The sequence below is a fragment of the Corapipo altera genome, unplaced genomic scaffold (assembly GCF_003945725.1).
Source record: "Corapipo altera isolate COAL_440 unplaced genomic scaffold, ASM394572v1 61553, whole genome shotgun sequence".
Taxonomy (NCBI): domain Eukaryota; kingdom Metazoa; phylum Chordata; class Aves; order Passeriformes; family Pipridae; genus Corapipo; species Corapipo altera.
The window spans coordinates 6,069,821-6,093,079 of record NW_020884918.1 but is presented as its reverse complement, the minus strand read 5'-3'; the positions used below and the strand labels follow the sequence as shown (position 1 = coordinate 6,093,079).

The 23,259-nt window shown below is 47.6% G+C and overlaps 1 protein-coding gene across 5 annotated transcripts in view; it reads left to right on the top strand.

Moving 5' to 3' along the window:
- The first annotated feature begins 5,562 nt into the window (after window positions 1–5,562).
- Window positions 5,563–23,259, top strand: part of ZBTB7C (zinc finger and BTB domain containing 7C) — a 128,132-nt gene continuing 110,435 nt past the window's right edge. Inside the window, exons 1-3 of one of the 5 annotated variants that reach the window (XR_003529787.1) lie at window positions 5,563–5,641; window positions 12,635–12,807; window positions 12,917–13,089. The gene's annotated coding sequence lies outside the window, so the exon portion shown is untranslated. Of the gene's footprint in view, window positions 5,707–12,634; window positions 12,808–12,916; window positions 16,223–23,259 lie in introns of those variants that run through there. The other 4 variants (XR_003529789.1, XR_003529786.1, XR_003529788.1 and 1 more) reach the window with 4 other exon arrangements.

The following is a 23,259-nucleotide window of genomic DNA, read 5'->3' as shown; positions in this document are numbered from 1 at the left end:
AAATTGGTAGTAGAGCAGGCAGCGGGAGGAACGTGATCCCAGGACTTTGATGTGCCAAGAGCACTGCTAGAGAAAAATACATATTCTGCCACCAAAAAGACTGACTCACGATATCTCAAAGTTTATTGTGGATTATTATTATTATTATTATTATTATTATTATTATTCTGCTAGCAATGTGGATGGTAGTAGGAGCAATTTGTCCTTGGAGAGCCCCCAACCAGTCCTCCTGAGTCAGTAGCCTGTTCTGGTGGGTGTCTGTCATGACGAGATGATGGAACAGAGTGGGTGGGCGATGTTCAGGGCTGGTCTGTGAGCTGCAGGGTCTGGCTTTGCAGAGCCTAGCAACCCTTTTAAAGGGTGGTGCAGGACTTGAGGTCTTAGTGAACTGCTCCTCTTGGATAGGGGAGAAGTCTTACAGCTCTCTGCTCTGTCCAGGTGTGACCAAGCTATGGCCAGGAGCTAGAGGGGCATCCAGGTTAACCCTGGGGCTGTGCCTGCTGTCTGGGAGCCCAGGACTGAAGTGGCTCTGGGCCAGGCAGTCCCCAAGATGTAGTATTTTGCAATAAACTGATCTGAGCACTTCATGCCTTTGCATTTGAGGGTGAATCATCCTGGCGGGAGCCGAGAGCGAACAATCTCTGGAGGCAGTGTCGAGGTGGCAGTGGGGCAGGTCTGTGCCAGCCCAAGGCAGGGTGGCAGTTATAGGGGAGCCTCCTTGTCCCCATCCTGTCTGGGCACGTCCTCGTAGCTGAATCTGGGGGCTGAGGGAGAGCATCTGGCTGATGCTCTCCTGAGAGCAGCATCTTCTTCTCGGAACTTTTGGGGAATCGGGGAATTATAGAATTGTTTGAGTTGGGAGATCATCTACTCCAATCCCCTGCTGTGAGGAGGGACATCTTCAACTAGATTAGGTTGCTCAGAGCCCCATCCAGCCTGACCTTGAATGTTTCCAGGAATGGGGTGTCCATGACTTCTCTGGGTAACCTGTGCCAGTGCCTTACCACCCTCAGCATGAAAAAATACATTCTTCTGTTTAGTCTAAACCTACCCTTTCTAAGTTTAAAACCCTCACCCCTTGTTCTTTTGCAATTGGCCCTGCTGAAAAGTTTGTCCTCGTCTTTCTTATAAGTCCCTTATAGGGACTGGAAGGGGTCTCAGGTCTCCCTGCAGCCTTCTCTTCTCCAAGCTGAACACCCCCAGCTCTCCCAGCCTGGCTCCAGAGCAGAGGGGCTCCAGCCCTCGGAGCATCTCCGTGGCCTCCTCTGCTACAGGAGCAGCAGAGCCTTCTCCAGGGTGTGGTGGGGAAATGCATGTCTCCCCTTTGGCATAAAAAGCCACCACAAGAAAGTTTTGGGGAGCCAGCCTTGGGCTCATGTCTCCACCCCTCCAAGATCTTGGCAGACCCTTCACCCCCCTCCAAGTGAGAGAGGATGCTTTATTTCCTCGGCAGTCAGCCTCTTGGCTGAGCATCCCTCGGCACTGTGCTCCCGACTCTTCCAGCTCCCATCTTAATAACTGTAAAGATCAGGGTTGCCAAGGTCTTCCCGTTGCTATAGTGAGATTAGATAGGGCAGAGCACTGCATTCCCTCTGCCGAGGGGAGAAATCACTCTCATCCCTTCCCTGGGCTTCACCAGCCAGGTTTTTTGTTTTTTTTCATCCACCAGCAGCTACTAATTGCACCTGAAAGACACTGCTACGTGTTTTGCTGCAATTAATATTTCATAGCCTTAAAAAAAAAGAAAAAAAAATTTAAAAAAAGAAAGGAGAAAAATTAATTATCGAGGCATTTTCTCCTGGAACCAACTTAAGAGACTCTCCGTCTGGAACGAGTTTACAGCGCTAACTGTGAAGTTAAAATATTTATCTTCATAAACACGTCACTCGAGCCGTGCTATTCCTCGCAGGGTCATTAGCAAGAGGCACGTTAGTCCAATGAGGAGGTGCCTGGGAGACACAGATTTGCCTTTTGCTTCTGGGCGGGGTTAGGAGATGATTTATTAAACGAATTTGAGAGCTGCGAGTCTGGCCAGACCTCTGAGTCAAACTGCTGTAGGAAAAAAAAAATCCCACCAGCCGGAGCTCTTGCAGGCAGAAGATGGGGTGCAGTCATTTTGACACGGTTGATTATTTCCTGGTGTGGAGGTGTCCTCCCCAAAAACTCCCGAGGACGTACAGCAACTGATCCAGGGACCGTCAGATTGCAGGAGGTAGTTTTTGTTTTAATTTTCCTAGGTTTTATTTTAATTCTTTTTTTTTTCCATTAGATTTAATTTTAATTTTGTCAGGTTTTATTTTCGCTTCCTTAGTTTTTGTTTTAATTTTCTCGGGGGCTTGGGTAGGTTTGTATAAGAATTCAGGTGAGATCTCCCTGAATATAGGAGTGCAGAGCTTGGGGTATGGCACATGTTCCCACCACCTCCTTTTTTGGGTTTAAAAATGTTGGGTTTGAGCACATAAAGTTTAACCCCCTATAGCCCAATACCAAACATGCCCTGGAGAGTGATGTCTGTGATCTGCTCTGTGTGTGGGGAGGGGATGGAGGGTTTAGGTAATAGACTGTTTTTTTGGACTTGGGGCTGTATTTTGTGTATGTTGGGTGCTGGTATCCCAGGACATGGAATGGGGTGAAGGACACAGGTCTTTTGGAGGTGTTGCTGCATGGTGCACTTCCCAAAGCTGCCGTCTTTGCTGGGGAGCCAGAAGTGTTTGTGTCTGCCTGGTCTTGGGACTGAGGAGGAACATGTAAGGGGAGAGCTAGTAGTGGCCCCGTGGCTGGTGACAGTGGCAGTGAAGATTATTCAAGCTGAGGAGCTGTCACTGTGTTTTTCCCCTCTGAAATCCTCTTCCTCTCCTTGGGTCCCCATCAATCATGTATGCAAATGACATGAGGAATGACTCATGGTTTGGCCAAGATCATTCCAGGGTCTTGCACCCCAGTCAGTGTGTGGGGCTCACCCCTTGCTGCACCTTGGGTAGGTAGGAGGAGGACTGAAGAAGTTGTGTGATAACTGTCAGGTTGCACAGGTTCAGAACAAGAAAGGGAGAAAGTAAGTGATGCTGTTGGTGGCCTGGGAAGGGTCTCATTTCCTGTTCTCTGAGCAGATAGGTGTAGCCTTAGCAAAGCTTGAGATACATTAGTCTTCCTCTCCAAGACCAGACCTCAATTTTTGGGTGAAATTTGTGAAAACAGATCTCCTGAGCAGCACTTTAAGCTCTCTGTGTGAAGAGGGCTGTTGGTAGAGATCCTGTTTTCTATAGGAAACCATTTCTTGCAGAGATTTTCCAATGGGTCCCAGTTTGTGCCTTCTGCCCTCATCTCTTCCACGTGCTGGCTTCCCCAGATGTGCTGAGGTTTACAGCCCGAGGTGCTTGTCAGAAGAGCTTTCTCTTACTTTACTGTCAGGATTTGCAGTGGCAAATGTCACTCAATGTTGACTGCCTGTTATGCTCTGCTTAGGCAACCTAAAATCTTGATGCTTTCCTTGCTCCTCCCGCTGCCCTTGGCTCGTGGTTGGGCTGGGAAGTGCTGGCTGGTGCTCTCCGCGTACTCTGTTCACACATTTTTCGTCAGCTCTGTCATGACTTAATCTGATCATCATTCAGCAGTGATGGCTAAAAGGCACGGGGTGTGCTCAGCACTAATCACTTGAAGGAGATGTATGCAAAGGTTACATCCTGGTGGTAAATGTCATGCCCTGTGCAGTTCAATCAGGGCTGATATTTATGTGATCACTGGAGATCAGTGGAGACTGTGTGCCAGGTGGAGAGCCCTCGTCCCAGAGAAACACAGATATTTCGGCTGCAGCAGGACCTAACCCCCATTTCTGGGAAGTTGTATTGGCTGCCCTTTTCCAGCAGAAGGTTCCTGCTGCTGGTGCTTGGGTTGCAGCTGCCACAACAAGCATCCTTGGCTCACAGGAACCTTTTGAAGGAGCAGCAGCTTCTGCTTCACCAAGTGTGACCTGATGGCATCATGGTCGGTGTCCTGGATGGGTGGACCTGTATTATTTCTGTTCTCTTGTCTTGTGTCTTGTGTCTTCTGTTCTCTTGTCTTGTTTCGATATAAAACAGAGGAAGGAGTCCCTGGTAGGTGCTTCCAGTTTAGCTCCTGCGACAGTGGAGTTGAGACTCTGCATGTGAAAGGGACCTGGTAGAGCTTTGGCCCTGGTGTGAAACTCACCCATGGGTGGCCAGGTGAGGAAATCTCTTTCTGGAAAGCCGTGGGAGCTGAAGGGTGTGATTGCCCTTGGTAGAGTGAGTTTATTATAGTTTTAGGGAGAAGAGTGTTTTGGAATAGTATAAAACTTGGTATAAGTTTTGCTCTCAGGAGTTTCCAGGGATGTCCAAAAGCAAGAGTAGAGCAAGGGAAAGATCAGAGTGGGCTGGGGAAGAGTAAATGGAAAAATGGAATAAAATCAGCTTCCCTGGGTGTGGGGATGGGCAGGGGGTCACAGCAGGGGTGAGGGCTGAATCTGGTGTCTGGGGGTGCCTACTGGAGGTCACATAGCAGGAAACACGCTGTGATGATCATGATGAGGCCGATGGTGGACTGGCAATACGAGTGGGAAAATAAGTAGCAGCAATAGGCTGCAAGGGAGCAACTCCATGGGGTATTCTCAAACTACCACAGAGACCTTGAGGGTGTGGGGCGTGTCATACTTGAAGTATTGAATGGTGCTTACAGCTGATCAACTACTCAACTGGCTTTTTTCTTACTCCGTGACGGAGGGGGGCTGTGTGGGACCAAGATGCTCAGCCCTCGTCCGTGCTGAGGAGCAGCAGACACCCACGAGCATGTAGGTACCAGCCTCAGTGTTACACTATCCATGTGTTACTGCTGCGTGGGGAATGCGGGGGGGGGAAAAGCTGGGATACGCTGCGGGGGAGCAGGGAGAGAGGGGAGGTTACTCTCCCAGTTTCCTTTGGGGTGCTGCAGGGCGCTTTGGAGCTCGTCTTTGGTGATGGGGGTGTCCCATTCCTTGCCGTTTGCGGCCCTCGCTGCCGGCTGTGGTGTGTTCATCTCCCGCTTTCCCAGCCGTGCCAGGAGACATGAATTATGTATGGCCACTAAAACTCTCACCCTGTTGCTTCTGATTACAGAGAAATTACGGGTTACTGGGCCAGACTGTGCAGCCGGTGACGTCTGTGGGGCTTTGATGCCCCGGGCAGAATTCGGTCAATGATGCGTTGCTAAGTGCAGGTGTTCAGCAGGAGCCTGACCTCAGCCCTGGAGCTCCTCTTAGTCCCAAGCCCGGATTTCACAGGGAACTTGCAAGCCCTGAGACTTGCCTCAAATCGTCTGTATAATTTTTTTTTTTGGGCAAGGCATCTGTTTTGGGTGCTGTTTCCCGTGACTCAGAGGGTAAATAGCAGTTGCTGCACTCACCTGGTTTGCTTGCTAAAAATGAATGTGAAACAGTTCAGGGGCTTGTTTCCTGGTTGCTTCCTTCTATTTCGGGCAAGTTCATCTCTGATTATGGGCTGTCAAACCTCAGAAATTCATAGCTGTCTGTCCACTCTCTAATTTTTTATTTTATTTTAAATGGAACAGAAAAGAAACATAGCCTTCTTTTAGTGTGAAGTCATAAATACTCCTGAGAGGAGGTGGATTTTGCAGGACTCCTGGTGTACAACAGGTGAGGATGCATGCCTGGGTAGTGATGCAAGTGTGAGGAGCAGCCCAGTTTCTTGGCAGTGGACAGTAAGTACTGAGAAGCTTTATCATGAGCACATTAAAACATTTATGTCCAGCTCCACAGATTTCCCTTGGGCTGTTTGTTGTGATATGTCATACTGGGAATGTCGTGAAGAGGAGGACTGTCTTTCTCTGCTGCATTTAAGACCTACAAAACTGTAATTATAGTCATTATTTCGAGGCCATTTCCCATTCTGTGGTGCCCAAGTGGGCAGAAGGACAGCGTTGGGCGATGAAGGTGTTGGAGTTGGTGTGGATTTACATCCAGGCAGGACTGTGCTTGGTGTTGGAGGAGATGGGAAGATGCACGTATGAGTCTGGGAGGAGGTGGTTGCACAATATGTGCCCACACAATCACAAAGGCACTCACAAGCACACTTGCACACACTTTTTTGCTCATGTTGGACCACTGTCCCACAGCACAGACTGTTATGTGTCCCTCTGCCACGTGCTGGAGTTTGCTGAGATCACCTTGGCTTGCAGGGGACTGTAGATAAGATAGAACACCTCTCCCACGAGGAAAGGCTGAGAGAGTTAGGGTTGTTCAGTCTGGAGAAGAGAAGGCTCCAGGGAGACCTTAGAGCCCCTTCTAGTTCCTAAAGGGGCTATGAGAAAGATGGGGACAGTCCTAGCAGGGCCTGTTGCAATATCACGAGGGGTATGGATTTTAAACTGAAAGATGGTCCATTTAAACTAGATACAAGGAGGAAGGTTTTTACAATAAGGCTGGCAAAACACTGGCAGAGGTTGCCCAGAGAGGTGATGGATGCTCCATCCCTGGCAACATTCCAGGCCAGGATAGGTGGGGATCTCGTTGAAGATGTCCCTGTTCATGGCAGGGGTTTGAATTAGATGATTTTTAAATGTTGCTCCAAACTCAAACCCCTCTGTGATGCCTCCTGGATCCTGGCATCAGTCAGCTCTTATGTGCAGATGGGAATGCTGCTGATCCCCACAGTTGCTGCATGGCAGGTATCTACAGACAAGTCAGTCTGTAGGGGGAAATAAGGTGAGGACAGGTAGCAAAAAGCTGATGTTGAGGACTGAAATGCATCCCAGGAGGTGGGGTACCCCTGGGGGCACGCCTGGGTGTCTCCCTCCTTTGGCCACTACCTCCCTGTGTGACCACAACAGGTCCCTCCAGGTTTTGTGTTTCCACTGCTGTGTTGGTGGAGCACCTCCTTGCTTTTCCAGGGCAGGGATTGTCTTTGATGTTGCAAGTAAAGCAGTAGTGGCTGGCCTAGCATGATAATATACTCTCTTGGCAAGGTCTGTGGACCTCTCTGTAGTATGGATGGGTAATTGTAGTGACACAACTTCAGCCAGTGCCCAAAGCCAGTAGCTGTGGTTCTTCTGATGTCTCCCTCTGTAAGGAGGGGGAAGATGTTAAAGTCTGCAGTGAAATGACCCTGACTTGCATCAACTATCCAAACTTTTAGATCATTGCCTCATAAAACTTGTACAAAATACACACAAAGTTCAAAACAAGGGATGGCTTGGATTTTCCTCTGGGCCTCGGAGATTGTTATTTTGATCTTTTCAAACTTTATAGAACGCAGTGGCAGATTGGGGTGGGTGGGATAATCACCTGCAATGAAAGAGGCCGATGAATAGAGTTTTGGGGCAGTGAAAAAGAGATGGGGAACTTAGACTGCTGGCCATCCAGTTAACCTAAGTATAGCCAAGGAGTGTCCATCTTCATGGAGAGGGCTGTTAAGCATTGGAAGGGGCTGCCCAGGGATGTGGTGGAGTCCCCATCCCTGGAGGTAACACAGGAACAGCTGGACATGGCACTCAGTGCTCTGGACTGGGTGACAAGATGGGGATCAGTCAGAGGGTAGCTCTGATGGTCTTGGAGGGCTTTTTCAGCCTTAATGATTATTAATCAGTCAGGAGGTGGGATGATCGTGTACGATGTAGTTGGCGGCAGGTGGGAGTGGCTCCAGAAAGAGAGGACTTGGAATGGGCAGCACGAGGGAGGAGCACACAGCTCAGTCCCATCTGGTGGGAGACTGGAGCTGAATGTTTGTTGTGGTGCTAATTTCTGCTAATGAGCAAAGGGCAAGGCTTGAGATCCAGCTGCTTGGATGGGTTGGGGTCTTAGAACAGAACAGGGTTGGATTAATGCACATTGAATCAGATCTGAGAGGGAGAATGGTTTTATTTTCCCTTTTAAATCCTCTATGGGCTCTTCACAATGAATTTCTGGTGACTTCCATGGTGTGAGTTCTGCTCAGGCTCCATGCACAACCTTGACCAAGCCACTCTAGATGAGATGCATTAAACTGATTTTGGTGGGTACCTAAATAAGGGCTGGAATCCCCGTGTACCTGGTCCTCAGCTATGAAGCCCATGAGTTAATCCCATCTGGGGACTACCCAAGCACATAGGTTTAAGTGTGTTTATCTGGTAATTGAATTCCTGTGCTCTTTTTCACAACTGGGAGATCAGAAATGATGCTTTTCTCCCAAGCTCTGTGAGGTTTTATGGGGCACCTGGAAAGATGGGGCTGCAGCAGTGTGGAGCTTTCCAGAAAAATAAAAGGGAATTTGCCATCTAGTCCTTGTGATAGTGATTTGTAAAGCCAGCTGATGCCTGTGGACTAGTGATCACAGGGGTAGATCTTTCAGGTCTGTCTGATGCTTTGGCTTCTTTGCTCCTTTGTAGGTGGAGGTAGCTGAAATTTTAGGGCCCAAATCCCCAGGACACCATCTGAGCAAGTTATTTTTGCTGGGTTTTTTTTTTGCTTTTAGTCAAAAGGCCTCCTCCCTTCCCTTTCAAAGCCTTCCTCTGCTCTTCATTTATTCCTCTGAAATCATCCTGTTTCCTTCCTCCCACCAGGATTCCCTCCCTACCAAGAAAACCCAAGCTGCATATTTTAATGCTTGAGATAGATATAAAATATGATTGAGGGTCTGGGCACCTCCATCTCAAAATGCCTGCCATGCCTGTGAAGGTTTTTCCAAACAGCTACTGCCTGCAAATGCTGGCCAGGGGGAGACTGGCCTCTTGGAGAAGGGCTTTTTGCAGGAGGTGACTGTGTGCTGGTGTTCAGAGCACCACTGAATGCAGGCTGGGTGATTCCCCTCCAAACAGTGGGTTTTCCAAACCCTTATTCCTATCTCCACATACCCAAGGGAAAGTCTGGAGGAGCAGGAGCTCTCAGTACCTCTGGTGTAATTCATCCTCACCGGGCAGCATCCCTACTTTTGCTGTCATTTGCGAGGGCGCAGCTCTGATGGCTCTGCTGGGAGCGTTATCCCTGCACGGTAATGGAGGAGTAGTCAGGGGTTTTTTTAATCACTTATTCCAGATGTAATTCCCAGGCCGTTCTGAGTCATGTCAAGAGCTGCAAAACAAGGCGTCCAGCCTCTGTCCCTCACGCTGGGCGGCCGATGACATCGGTGGTGCACAGCACTCCCAGCCCTGCCTGCCGTGCCCTGGCTCTGCACACACACAGCCCGGGGAAAAGAGAGGTCCCTCTCTGCTAGAAAAAAGAAGTGCAAGGGGCAAAAATGTAAGCCAAAGGGCATTTTGCCACAGTGACAGCGAACGTGGCTCTCAAAAGCTGTCTCGGAGCTGTGCTGCGGGTCTGTGGGAGTAAAACACACACATACTGTGAGGAAAACCACCTGGCAGCCAGGGGAGATGCTGCATCTCAGGAGGAGGGTGTGGTTTAGGAGGTTCTATCTGCTCCCTGCAGTATAGGGTGCTGTTAGGGAGCATGGATAGGTGGCTGTTTGGAGGAGAAAGAAGAGGGATGAAATGGTGCCTCCCAATGTTCCCCAGAGAGGTGGTGCAAGCCCCACCCCTGAAAATACTCAAGACCAGCTCTGAATCTGATCTAGCTGAAGATGTCCCTGCCCATGGCAGGGGAATTTGGACTAGATGACCTTTAAAGGTCCCTTCCAACCCAAAAGATTCTATGGTTCTGTGATTCCCAGGGGCTCTGTATTTCCCATAAGGCTGCTTTGGATGAAGGCCAGAGATACATCAGGCCAGGACTGTGGGTGCCCAGATATGCTTGACGGGGAGAAGCATCCCGGGATCCCCTGGGATGAGATTTCTGGGAAGGAAATCTCCCGTCTCCCTCAACCCAGAAGGCTGGGGGAGACTGGGTTAACAACTCGTTATTGCTGGTGCACTCGGGGGACAAGGTGGTTTTACTTTGTTTTATTTTGATGTTAAAGATATCTTTTAAAGAAGTGTCAGCCCATAGACTGTCACTTTTATGATTCAAAAATTGTAGCTGCTTGCCTGGGGTGTATTCGAGAACAGCAAGGAAGAGACTGTATTAGATTAATAAGTGAGGGTTTAATCCATTTTCATTATTTGCGTAATAATGTCCTCTAATTAATAGGTAATGGGCAGCCTCTGGATTAATCCATGAGTGGGGTCTGCAGTGATGCCATCAGAAAAGGATTTTATTGCTGGGAAGTACAGCTTTGTTTAGTTTTTCTAGTAAATTTAGTAACTGTGAGAGCCAAAGGGTGTCTGTGAGAGTGTGTGCTGTGCCTGGGGTGGTAGGGTCTTTCAGGGACAACACACAACTTCCCTAAATGCATCAGACCTGGAACGCAACCAGGGTTTTTGTTCAAATTCTATTGCTGGTCTACTGCAGGCAGGGGCCAGCCAAGAAGCTGTTCCTGTGTTTTAATCTGCCTTAAGTAGTTTGGAAAGTAGCTGCTTGTATCATGGCCATGGTTTCCCCCTGTTTTGTCCTTAAAAACCTACCATGCTGTCATTTTGGTGTCCCTTCTTCAGCTGGTGGATACCTTCCTGCTGGTCTACAGGCACACAAGTGGTTCCTGTCTCAGATACATGCCAGGAGGGGGATCTCTCTCTCTATCTCCATCTCTGTTTCTCTCTTCTTATGCTTTGGTTATGACAGTGTTTGTGATAAGTGGAACAGGATTACTTCAGATACAGATCTTGGCATGAAGCAAAACCTCATATTAAATTTTTGGGGTGGAAAGGAGATAGAAGATGGGAGGCCAGCCTCTTCACTGTAGGTGGGTCCTGGCAGCAGGTAGGACTCGAGGCTCAGAGAACTGCAGGATGCAGCATTTGAAGAGCTCACCTTGTGAGATGAAACAGGCAAAGGGATGCAGATGTAGAGGAAAACTGGGAAAGCAATGGGACATAGATCCAGGATAGCTGTTTCTTGGTTTTCTTCTTCACCAAACTGCCTTAGTGCTGTCCCACCTTAATTCTGGTGACTAATTTGCCCCAAGAGATTGAAGAACTCTTCCCTACATCCTTGATGTGCACTCAAACATTGGCCCAGGTTGCCCAGAGAAGCTGTGGCTGCCCCATCCCTGGAAGTGTCCAAGGCCAGGCTGGATGGGGCTTGGAGCAACCTGGACTAGTGGAAGGTGTCCCTGCCCATGGGGTTGGAATGAGATGGTCCCTTCCAACCCAAACCATTCTGTGATACTGTTTCCTACAGTGATAATCATACTGCCTTCAGAGAGATGTTGTTGATGTGGCTTTGGCTCTGTGTTGGGATTTGCACCTGCTTGTACCAGCAGTGAGCTGAGACCTTAGAGCTTATTTAATTTCCTTTCAGTTAATCCACTCCCATCCTCAGATGGGAAAACTTCAGATACCTACCTAGGGAGTTTTTCCTCTTGTGTTCCACTGAACTCTTGTGAGATACTGTGGTCTTTGAGTGATGCTTATAGGCTTTGTCAGAGGAGAAGCATTGTTCTGTTGGACAGCAGGTATTCTGGAAATAAGTTACACAAAACTCCCCAGATTGTGGAAATGAAAAAATGTGTATTTTTGTTGCTTCTGTGGCTGCGAACAATCTCGCCTCACCAAAGGCTGCACTTCAAAAGAGAAAACACAATTTGGCTAAAATTGCCTGAATGAGGTCATAAAATTATACTCCATGAATTGTCCCGTTATTCACAAAGCACAGTTGCTTGGATGGAAATTGCTGAAGACCTTTCACTGATACAGTGGGGAAAAGGCAGAGGTTTCACGAGCCTCCCACAGTTTAGCTGCTGAGTGGATTAATACTAATGTAGCAGCCAAATACCCTGTTAGAGCCCATTTATTCTCTACTGTACTCCAGGGGCTGTTGCTCCTTGGATGTGATCTTGAGCAGAGCTCATCAGATACTGCTTGCAAGGCAATACATTTATTTTATACCTCAAACATCAAAACGTGTGTCCAGGAACTCCTTTCCCAAAGCCTGGAGCTCTTCCTTGCCATTGCTCCTTTCTGTGAGTTGCTGCTCATGTGTGGGATGTTTCTGAATGTGGTGTTGGTGGGAGAAAATACCTCATACAGTGGATACTCCACTCGCCTGCAATGACAGAGAACTCCTACATGAGCGAAATAGTTACTGAAACTATTTGCTGTGCCAATCAACAAGGTCTGGACTTGTTCTTGAAGAAAAGAGTCAAGGAACCTTTAATGCATCTTGCCTGGAAGAGTGCATATGCATCAAGTCTTGGATGCGCCACCTTAGTGCTTTGGTCCAGTACTCACACACCTGGGAGGCTCAACAGGATTTCCTTCACTGCCTTGATTTCCAGCTGGAGGATTCCTGCTGATGAAAAGCGCAGGTCTGACTTTGTACCGACAGGTTTTCAGTTTAGGAGTCCAGAGAAAATGAGCAGCCTTAAATTAATGGCTGTATTAATAGCCTTAAATTGTCAGAGGGCAGGGTTAGATGGCACATTCTTGGCCGTGAGGGTGGTGAGGCCCTGGCACAGGTTGCCCAGAGAAGCTGTGTCTGCCCCTGGATCCCTGGAAGTGTCCAAGGCCAAGTTGGACAAGGCTTGGAACAACCTGGTCTGGTGTTTCTGCTCGTGGCAGGGTGGGTAGAACTAGATGATCTTTAAAGCCCCTTCCAACACAAATCATTCTAGGATTCCCAGGAGCTCTGTATTTCTCATAAGATTGCTTTTTAATTTTTTTGTAGTTCAGCAGGTGAAGAGCCAACTTCTGCTAATAAGAGATTTTGGCTGAGCTCCAGGCATCGAAAGTTAAAAATCTGCAGAAGGGCATGGATTAAATACAGAAGTGTGGAGAATGGAGGAAAGGCTGAATGCAAAGAGGCTGCTTCTTCTGTCCCTAACCTCAAAAAGGCGAGAGGTAAAGGGATCCAGAGAAAGGACAACAGGGAAGAAAAGCAAAATATAGATCTCCTTTTTTTTTTTTTCCCCCTTCTTTTACTATTGCATTAATTCTCTTTTTTCTGCAGGTGTCTTACAAAAGCAGTGTTTTGTCCTCTTCTGTATTTCGTGCCTCCCGTGTCCGTGCCAGGATACCTGCTTTTATATGGCAGACAATGGGAGTGCAGCTGGCACTGAGCTGAAGCCTGAGCTGTTCTGCACCTCATGTGGATTCGAGTTCAAATAAACAGTTTGACTCGCTCAAGGAGTGAATCAGAAGAAGGAACTTGAGCCTCTAGCCTACAAGCACCGTGCTGTGAAAGCAAGGTGTATAAACATAGGAGTTATTCTTTAGTGTGCAGTTCAACGTGAGGCTTGTGCTTGGAGGAGAGTTGGCACTTCAGACCTCCCGTAGCCCTGTTCAGGGTCTTGGTGGAGAGTGCAAGGATGTCTTGTGTTAGACTTTACAGAAGGAGAGCAAAGTCTCTTGTAGGTTGGTTATCTGTCTGGTTCTCAGGTTTATCTTTGGTGCTAAGTGCTTCCAGTTTGAGTAAATTACAATGTTAAGAGGTAAAAACAGGAAAAGCAACCCATCCAGAGTCCCCACAGCAAAATGGGGATAGGGTGTTACTGATGACAGGGGACTCTAAGCTCAGATTTCTTGCTGTTGGACAAAGTAGGTACTTTGTTGGCAATGCCTGGGGGCAGGTTCCCCTGGCTGGACTGACTCAGAAGCACTTTGGTCCATCAGTCACTCAGCAAGGTCACACCAGAGTGGTGACGGATTAAAGCCTAATGGTGCAAGTTTTCCTTTAGCCATTGTCTGTCCAAGCTGGATGGGAACCACTGAGTATGACAAGGGGGAGTGGTTTGAAACTAAATGAGGAGAGATTTAGAATAGATGTTAGAAAGAAACTCTTGCTTGTGAGGGTGGTGAGGCCCTGGCACAGGTTGCCCAGAGAGGCTGTGGCTGCCCCATCTCTGGAAGTGTCCAAGGCAAGGTTGGACACAGCCCTGAACAACCTGACCTAGTGGATAGCATCCCCATGGTAGTTGGGGTTGGAACTAGATGATCTTTAAGGTCTCTTCCAAACCAAACTGTTTTGTGATGCTATGTGACATCTTCTAGAAGCAGGGTGCAGCTTCCTACAGGCGTGTTGGACAGCCCAAGTTCCTGGTGAGCACTGCAGCCAGTCTGGGGTCTCTGCTGAGTCCCACCACCAGCCTATGGAAAAGCAAGAATGGGTGTGACCACCCATGTGTCCCCAAAAGTCTTCACCAAGGCTTTTGGTTGATGGATTTGCTTATCTGCACAAGTGTTACTCATATGAAAAGGGGTTGTGAGACGATGCCTTTGGTTGTCATTGCTGTCTGGTTTTGTCTTGCCTCCAAAGCCTTGCAAATCATTCATGGCGTGACATGGTCGTCTGTGTATGGGAGGTGAGATCTACTCAGAAATTGTTTTTATTATGTGTTAGCACTAGCAGATAAATAATGTTCCCTCTGAGTTGTGCACGGGGAGACAGTTTTCTCCCGTGCCTTCAGATCAGGTGGTTAATAAAAGCCATTAATCCCCATGAATGACAGCAGTATATTAGAAGTGAAACACATGTTAAAATAATTTGAGAGGCTGTTTTCAGGTCACAGGCTAACCCATTCTCTTCATATATAATATTTTCATGAGGTGTAAATACTTCCAGGCTTGAGATGTTGGCTGGAGATCAAGCTTTGGGAATGTACAGAGGTGGATCATCCATCTGAGGGTATCAGCATCACAGTCTGGACCAAAACTATACTGAACTTCCAATATAAGTTAATTAAAGTAGATTTAGATTGGATATTAGGAAGAAATTTTATACTGTGAGGGTGGTGAGGCCCTGGCACAGGTTGCCCAGAGAAGCTGTGGCTGCCCCATCCCTGGAAGTGTCCAAGGCCAGGTTGGATGGGGCTTGGAGCAACCTGGTCTAGTGGAAGGTGTCCCTGCCCTTGACAGGGGGTTTGGAATTTGGATTGTCTTAAAGGTCCCTCCCAGCCCAAACCATTCTGTGATTCTGTGAATTCAGAAGTTGAATTTGGGAAAGCCTGAACTATGCACAAGCTTAAATTGAATTTGGCAAGTGGACATGTTGAAAATCCCCAGGGAGAGTTAATTTATTTTTAATGTCTAGGCATTTCATGTGAGATGACAAAATGAAATGTGTCATTTTGGAAATGCCAAAACATTTTGACATCTTCTCAATGAAGCTTTTTAATTTTTGTTTGGAAATTACAGTTAACAGAAGGAGGAAAGGTTAAACAAGACTTGGTAGCGAACTAGTACATTTTGTTTTGATTCAAACAAAACATGTAGGGGTAGCAAACTTTTTCCATCTTACCTAACCCCTTTCCCTTCCCCCCCAAATCTGTTTCTCATTGACTCAAGCTATTTTTTTCTCACTTTTAGCACAAGTAGGAGATGTCATTGGATTAAAAAAATATTAATTTATTCACCCCTTTCAGCTCCCGGAATGCCCTGGTTTGGAAATTGTGACAACAACTGATGGAAAACCCTTGCAGGAATAGGTAGAACAACCCCTTAACATCTGATGATCCTAAAGACCGGATTTCATGGTGGGGCTGTAAGGAGGCCTGTGGTGCCCAAAACAGCATCCCAGCCCTCCCTGGCCATCCTGGGCTCCACAGGGGAGCAGGTGGGGCCTGAATAACCCAATGGCAGGAGTTACTGAGAGGCCACTGCGGGGCTGGAGAAGGTGATGAGGCACTTTGGGGAGGTGGCACCACAGCTTATGGAGCATTATCCCAGCTGAGCCCACCAAGCACAGATAGGTGATGGGTGCCCCATCTCTGGGAGTGTTCAAGGCCAAGCTGGATGAGTCTTGGAGCAACCTGGTCTAGTGCAAGGTTCCCTGCCCATGGCAGGGGCGTTGAACTAGGTGGTCCCTTCCAACACAAACCATTCTATGATTTTACAGTTCTAAGCTGCTGCACTCTCCTACTACCATCCTCCTACCTGCTAGAAAGCAAACTCTGTTGTTTTTTTTCCAGGCAGTGCCTCTTTTTTTGGAGATTAAACTCAACAGACAGCTCGGTGGTGCAAGATGTTTTGCTTTGTAGGGCTTGTTACCACCCGTCTGGAGGTGGAGCGAGACTGTTCCCACACTGGGTACTGCAACAAGCCATTGATCTTGATGTGCCCTCTTTGCAGGCAGTAATGTGTGTTCTTTCCTTAGCATTTTGGGCAGGAGATGCATCATGCTGCCTGCTGGAGCCCAGGGAGGAGCATCATCAAAATGAGGGATACCAGAGGCTTAATTGATCTTTGAGGATCAGCCCCCAGCTGATTTCTGTCTTCAGCTCCTTTCTACTGTAATCATTCCCCTGGGTTTGAAGAACTGGTAAGAGAAGAGTTTTGCTTTGGAGTGAGTCTCTACTGGTTTTATACTGGGTTCTGGAGGAAACCATGCGATATTCAGTAGGAAGGAAACAGATGAGATCGAAAAAAAATAAAATAAAAATCACAGGGTTGTCCACAAATTACTCTGAAAAAGCTGCTGAATTTCCAAACCAGAGCATGAAATCCTTTGTGCCTTTTTCCCCTATTCAAACCATCCCTTTGCAGTCTCCAGGGATGTAATTCTCTGTCGTGTTATCAGTTGCTCAGCAGCCCGTTCCTGCCAAAATACTGGCAGCCTTTTTGCAAGGGCAACATCATCAAATGGAGGGGCTGAGCAGATTGGAGGTCAGGGCCGGACAGTTTGACTTCCCTAATTACCAGGCAAAGCTTCCAGATTCATCCCAAAAGCAAGTCAGGGGTGGTTGGGAAGCTTGGGGGGCGGTGAGCGATCCCACTGGAATTGCTGGAGAATCCCAACTCCCGCTGGTGACTCGGAGCTGTCAACGCCACAGCGTGCGAGACAGAGGTCTCAAACCTCTGGAGGAACATTTTGCACAGTGTGGATCCAGTAGCTGTCATCCGTATCCGAGCCTTGGGAAGAGCTGCGTGCAGAGGGGTGGCAGCATCCTTGTAGCTTTTGTTTCTTTAATTGCTAACAGGAAGGCATTGCTCTTCACTGGAGGAGAGGGGGGATGCTCAAGTTTATATTTTCTCTTCTCCTGTTACTTTTACCTGACTCGCTTCACTCTCTGCTGGTGGATATTTCTGCTGTTAAAATAGACTTGACTAGCACCAGAGCAGTATTTATTGGGTTTTTTAGAGCTCATTTAATGAGATGGCAATAGGGAAATGTCACCAAACATTTGCTTGGTGCTGCCTGAGTGTTGGTGTAGCAGGGCCTTCAGATGGTTGCCCGTATGCGGGGGAAAAATGTTTTGTGTTACTCATGCTGTAAACAACTGTGTCTGGAAAAGGCAACTTGTAGCTCTCTTTGCCACAGGGTGCAAGGCAAAATTAATTTTCTCTGTCAGCAGCAGAGTTTGGACAGGATCTGGAACGGATTTGTGTGGCTTGATAGGTAAAAGTATACCTGCTCTGCATGGTGGTTTTTCTTTTGCTTTAGCTGCTGTGGCCCTAATCCTAAAAAAAGGCTGAGTTGTCACCCTTGGGCTATTTTGTGCAAGTCCCTGATACACTAGGGTTTGTAAGTGACTATTGTTGGTGATGTCTCTGCTTGACACAATGGGAAGAGATACTGTAGAATCCTAGAAGGGTTTGAGTTGGAAGAGATCAAAAGATCATCTTAGAAATCATCTCATTCCAGCCCCCTGCCATGGGCAGGGACACCTTCCACTAGCCCAAGTTGCTCCAAGCCCCATCCAACCTGGCCTTGGACACTTCCAGGGATGGGGCAGCCACAGCTTCTCTGGGCAATCTGTGCCAGGGCCTCCCCACCCTCACAGAGAAGAATTCCTTCCCAATATCCCATCTAACCCTGCCCTGTGGCAGTGGGAAGCCATTCCCCCTTGTCCTGTCCCTCCATTCCTTGTCCAAAGTCTATTTAGGCTGCCTGTGTTTTATTTTTTTTCTTTATATAGTGCAAGTGGGGAGTGCCCACATGGTGATACAAAGCAGGGAGAGAAATGCTGCTAAATGCTGATTACTTCTTTGGGTGGGCACTGCAAGGGTTCACTCAGAGGTCTGGGGAGAAGGTTGATTTTGTGATTCTGTAAGTGGCTGCACTTGAAGGTGGTGACTTGAATTGCTCTGGTCCCTAATATACATATATATATATTTTTATTTATATATATTTATTTGCCTGGGTACAGCCAGTGGGGCAAGGCTTTGGCTTAACCTCCCCCCCCTCCCTTATTAGCCAGGATGCTTCTGTTATCTTTTGAGATGAAAGGTGCCCCAGAAATGTAAACTACCAATGAGCTGTGCTCCTTTTTATGTAAAATACTGATAATAAATACTATCCTGCTGTTCTCCTCGTCCCTTGGCATCACAAAGCACTCCATAAATTGCACTCCAGCCCTTTGCATTCCAGCTGTTGCACGTACCGAGATAGAGCCGTTCGTGGGAATAAAAGAAATACTATCTTTGGGGCCACTGCTTATGTTACCCACAGGTTAATGTGAGTGGTTTGTGTTTCCCTTCACTCCCCCTTATCCCAGTCTCTGATCCATGTTGATTTGGAGGCTGAGTTCAGCCTGCAGCAGTTTATACCTTTTATTTCAGTTGAGACCTCGTACCAGCTTGGCACAGTGGCCGCCTCGCATCCCTCTGGCCAGGGCAAAGCTGTTTTTTGCTCACCATGCAGTGGGTTGAGGCTCAATGAAATACTGGGTGTTCACCTGTGCTATAAAAGGTGAGGGGTCGTATTTTTGGCCACCTTGGTTCACTGCCTTTTCCCATGGATCTAAAACTGGCGCCTGGCGCGATCCGATGCTCAGGTTTCCCTTTGGCAAGTGGTGTTCTCCTCCCTTCTGGGCTTAGGTTTTTGCTCATGGAAGAGAGTCTCAGCCGCCACTAAATCACGTTTCCCTTCTGTCAGCTGCACCTTCTTCCCATCCAGCATCCACTCAGAGGGTGAGTGTTTGGAAGGAGGGACAAGTGTGTCTGAGCTCTGAAATTTCTCCATAGGGACCTCCTGGCTTCTCAGTACATCCTTTAGCTCTCTGATTGCCCTTCCTTCCTTATTCCCATGCTTTTGGCCAAGGAGAGAACATAAACCAGTAAGCCACATGCTGTCCCAGCCCATGCACAGCAGGCAAAATTCCCCAAGTGAAATTAATTTTTTTATTTTCATTAGACATCCAAAACTCTTTCCTGACACTGAACCATCTATATTTTGGAATTATAAAATGGTTTGGTTTGGAAAGGGCTTTTCAAGGCCATCTATCCAACCCCCTTGTGATGAGCAGGGACATTTTCCACTAGATTGGGTTGCTCAGAGCCCCCTCCAGCCTGGCCATGAACGTTTCCAAGGATGGGGCAGACACTGCCTCTTTGGAGGTTGTTTTTGTCCTCCAAAAGTGGAAAGCTAAAGATGTCATTGATATTGAAGTGCAAACTGGCCTCCACACTCTTGTTTACAGAGGCTCAGCCAGGAGCCTTATCCAAATAATCCAAATTCAGACTGGACTCCCGTGATCTGGCAGCAGCCCAGGGGATGATAACCTCCATCACAAAGGTCCAATCCAGCAGCCTGGGTTATTTTAAAGCAGGCAAGTGGAAGAACCCACTGAGATAAATGCTCAGGTAATCACACAGGTCCAAACTGTGAAACCACCTTATGTCATCAAAGCAATTTGAAAATCAATTTGATGTCTGGCAGGGAGGCAGACACGTCAGGTCCCTTTGGCGTTCATTAGCATTCAGGTGGCAGTGCTCTGCCAAAGCTGCTTTTGCTGGGAAAGCCATTAAAAAAAAAAATTAAAGGAGGGGGAAAAATTAAAATTAAGCATTAACCATAATTTCCTCTCATTAAAGGTAACAACAGCCCCAGTGTCACTCTGGAACAGGGCTGGTTGATGGGTTTTTGAGACAGGGAAGCAGAGTGCACACCACAGAAGTGAAGTGATGATCAAATAAGAAAGCAAATGAGGCTCCCCCCTCGTTTTTAACAAAGGCAGGAGCAGGGCCAGTGGCAGAGTGGTTTAACCGAGCAGTTAGAAAATTGGAGGTCAAAGCCTGACATGGCTATTGATGAATTGAGGGTGTTGGAAGAAGAGTAGCAGACATCACGAGTGGGCTGCAGGGACTGGAACATGAAGCAAGATTAAAAGAAGTTAAGTACCTGGAGGTGGTGTGGCTGCATGGCAGCGAGGTGAACCATAATTACAGTCACCACATACTGCAGACTGGAGAGAGACAAAGGGAGAGAGGATCAGAGTGGGGTAAGGCAGAGAAAGGGGGTAAATTCAGGCTGTTCTCTCCAGATGCTGTGTTTCAGCAGATTGTGTGGTGCAACACCTGCTGCTCACCTCTTTTTGACCATCTCTTCCTGAGTTATTCTAGTTAATATCCTGATTTTTCCCATATAGCTGCAGGTCATTAATGAAGGGCTGGATTTTGCTCTGCTGGCTGGAGATGGGATTGTCTAAGACAACCTATAGTGCCTGCTGCTGTAAAGCATCCTCATGGGCATTGTGTTCATTGCTTGAAGGAGCAAATCCTTTTAAGATCTGGCCTGGTAGTTCATACTGTGAGGGTCATACTAGGCAAGGTGTTGGGATGGAGCTGGCTCAAGGCTCTCAGGAAGGAGTTTCTACCTGGAATGGTCAGGTGTCAGGCTCATGTTGCAGCTCTTCTTGCAGTGGTGTCACTTACTTGCTCTCATTTGATGAGGTCGCTCGTTTTCATGAAGACTTTTATGAGCTTCATAACTTCCTATCATCATGCCTCCCTTTGAAACTAAGTGGAGATGATGCCCTGGGCAGGTGACGTACTGAAAATTGTAGATGCAGAGACTTGCATGTGTTTTTTTTTTTATTAAGCTTTCTAGTTTACAAATTCAAGCACTAAATGAATCTCTAACCATTGTGACTGCAAAATTGTGAATCCAGGCATAGCGGCACCTCCCTGAGTCTGCAGGTAGCCTGAGACAGTGAAAGAAAGGGTGAAACTCCTCCCCTGCCCTTCACCAAATGCTTCTACCACTCAGCTTGGTGGCTTTGCCTTGTTTGGTCTAGACTAACCTTTTTTCCTGATGGTTGTCTTGGTTTCTTAGTCGACGAAGGGAATGGACTAAGGAATGGCAGGGGGTTTGGAACTAGATGGTCTTTCAGGTCCCTTCCAACCCAAACCAGTCTGTGATTCTATGATTCTGAATCTCCCAAACCATGTATGAACTGTACTTTTCCATTCTTGCATTGATTGCGTGATGGATCGATTGATTGATTGAGGCCATGTCTGCATATACCATTTTTCAGCCTGACTTCCAGGGAAGCAAACCTGAGACCTGGTTCTTTCTCTGTCCACATATCTCCCGTCAGTAATTCTTGCACCATGTGGTGGCTGAGGGTCGAATCTGTTGAAGGGCTAGGAATACTCCTAGGTTTCTTCAGGATAAATATTCTGCCAGAGACCCTAATGACCTGAGTGAGGAAACATCTGCAGTGATACCAGTGAATCCGGTGATGGCAGAGCCGTGTGGTGTGGTTACCACCCAACTGCAGATGGGTGGATGCTTTTAAACAAATTAATCCTAAGGGTGCCTGCAATCTCTGTGCAGCCAGACACTCCTAGAATGAATCCTGGACCTGATTCTGAGCTGTCTGGCATCTCATGTAGTCATTCAGCTTCTGCAGAGCAGGGACAAGGAGCAGTCACGCTGATGTTTGACTGTGAGGCACTGAGGGATTGAGCCTTTTGCATGTGTCTGAGCAGGGCAGACATGAGCCTTGAGTCAAATTAAAAAACACAGAGACTTCTGAGTTTGTTAGACATGACTAAGGGCTGCTTGGGTTAATGGAAAAGTTGAGGAAAGCTTAATTGTTCCTGCATAAAGAGCACATGGAGGAGCTGTGAAGGCAATCAGAGTCGATGCGTGTAAGGTGTTACTTGTCTGCTTGTAGGGTGGAAAGGGGTAGATAAGCCAGCATCACTTTGTACAAGAAAGAAAAATATAAGACTCAGAAGCTTTTATTTTGAGGGCTGTTGGTGCCAGAAGCAGCTGCAGCAGGGAGCTGGCCTGACATGCTTTGGGTTCAACTGTGGTTCAGCATTCTTTTTTTTTTTTAACACATTTACTTTATATTGAGGGATTTTTTGCCAACTGATATACCACGTACCTGTGACAAATCTTGTGTGTTGTGTGGGGCTTGGCTGTCCCACACAGCTGACATGGAGCTCTTCTGTAAGTGCTAATGGGTGGAAGGGCATCCTTTTGTCCGTGTGCCTGCAGACCCATTTCAACTCAGTGCTGGTGGACACATGGACCAAGCCAGAGGTCGTCAGAGCTGCAGTGGAAGTTGGGCAGTGACACAGAGCAAGTAGGCACTGATGACCCCCTCCCTACAGTGATTTCCCAGTGTCTTCTCCAGCCATCCTGGAATCCTACCTTTGCATTGGGAGGGACCTTAAAGCTCATCCAGTTCCCCCCCTGCCATGAGCAGGGACACCTTCCCCTAGAACAGGGTGCAGTGACAGAGCAGTGAGGGCCAGCTGCCTTTTCCTGCTGCCCAAGGGTGAGAGGTGAGGCTGGGCAGCCTTCAAATCGCTCAACAAAGCCTCAGCAAGGATGTCACCTCCTCTCTGCCCTCCCTAACCACTCCATCCCATGCTAATACATGTTTGTGCCTCCCAGATTTCCATTCCTTAAACACCTGGTAGCCACAAACAGGCTCAGCTCTTGCTTGCACATCACTTGCTGATTTGTTTTACAACTGTGTGGCTGCTTTTTTTGTCTACCCAGGGAAGGTGGGAGAAGAGGCAAAGGAAAGAGAAATGGTTGGGAAAGGCACCATGGGAAAGGCACTGTTGGGGTGACAGCTCAGATCCCTGCTGCTACCCCAAGGGGAGAGGGGGGGGGCACCAGGCCAAGCACAGGGAACCCCAGCCAGCATCTGTGCATCCTTCCATCACAGGAGCAAGGAGTCAAGTAGAGTTTAGTAAGTGTTATATCAACGCAGGAAAAACATACTTGATGCAGAAACAAACTGACCGTGAGGTGGAATAAAAATTTTATGTGTTGTCTCTTTTTGTTTCTCCCTCTTTCACACCTCAGTAGCTCACACTGAAGTTGTCTGGGTGGGTCTGATCTCAGCGCTCAGGTCATTTTATGACTGTTCTTGCTGTTTTCATGGGAGTAAAGTGATTTATGTGCATCTTTGCAGATCTGGGCCTTTAGCTAATATCGAAGTGCACACCCACGCATGCCACTATGGCAACATTTAATAACCCCTGTGTAGAAAAATATTTCCTTTTCATTGTAGCAGTTAAGCTGGAATTTCTGAGAGGACTGATGGCATGAAGTGCTTAACTCCCACCCAGGTAAATAACAGTTGAGCACGTTACTCTTTCCAAGACTTT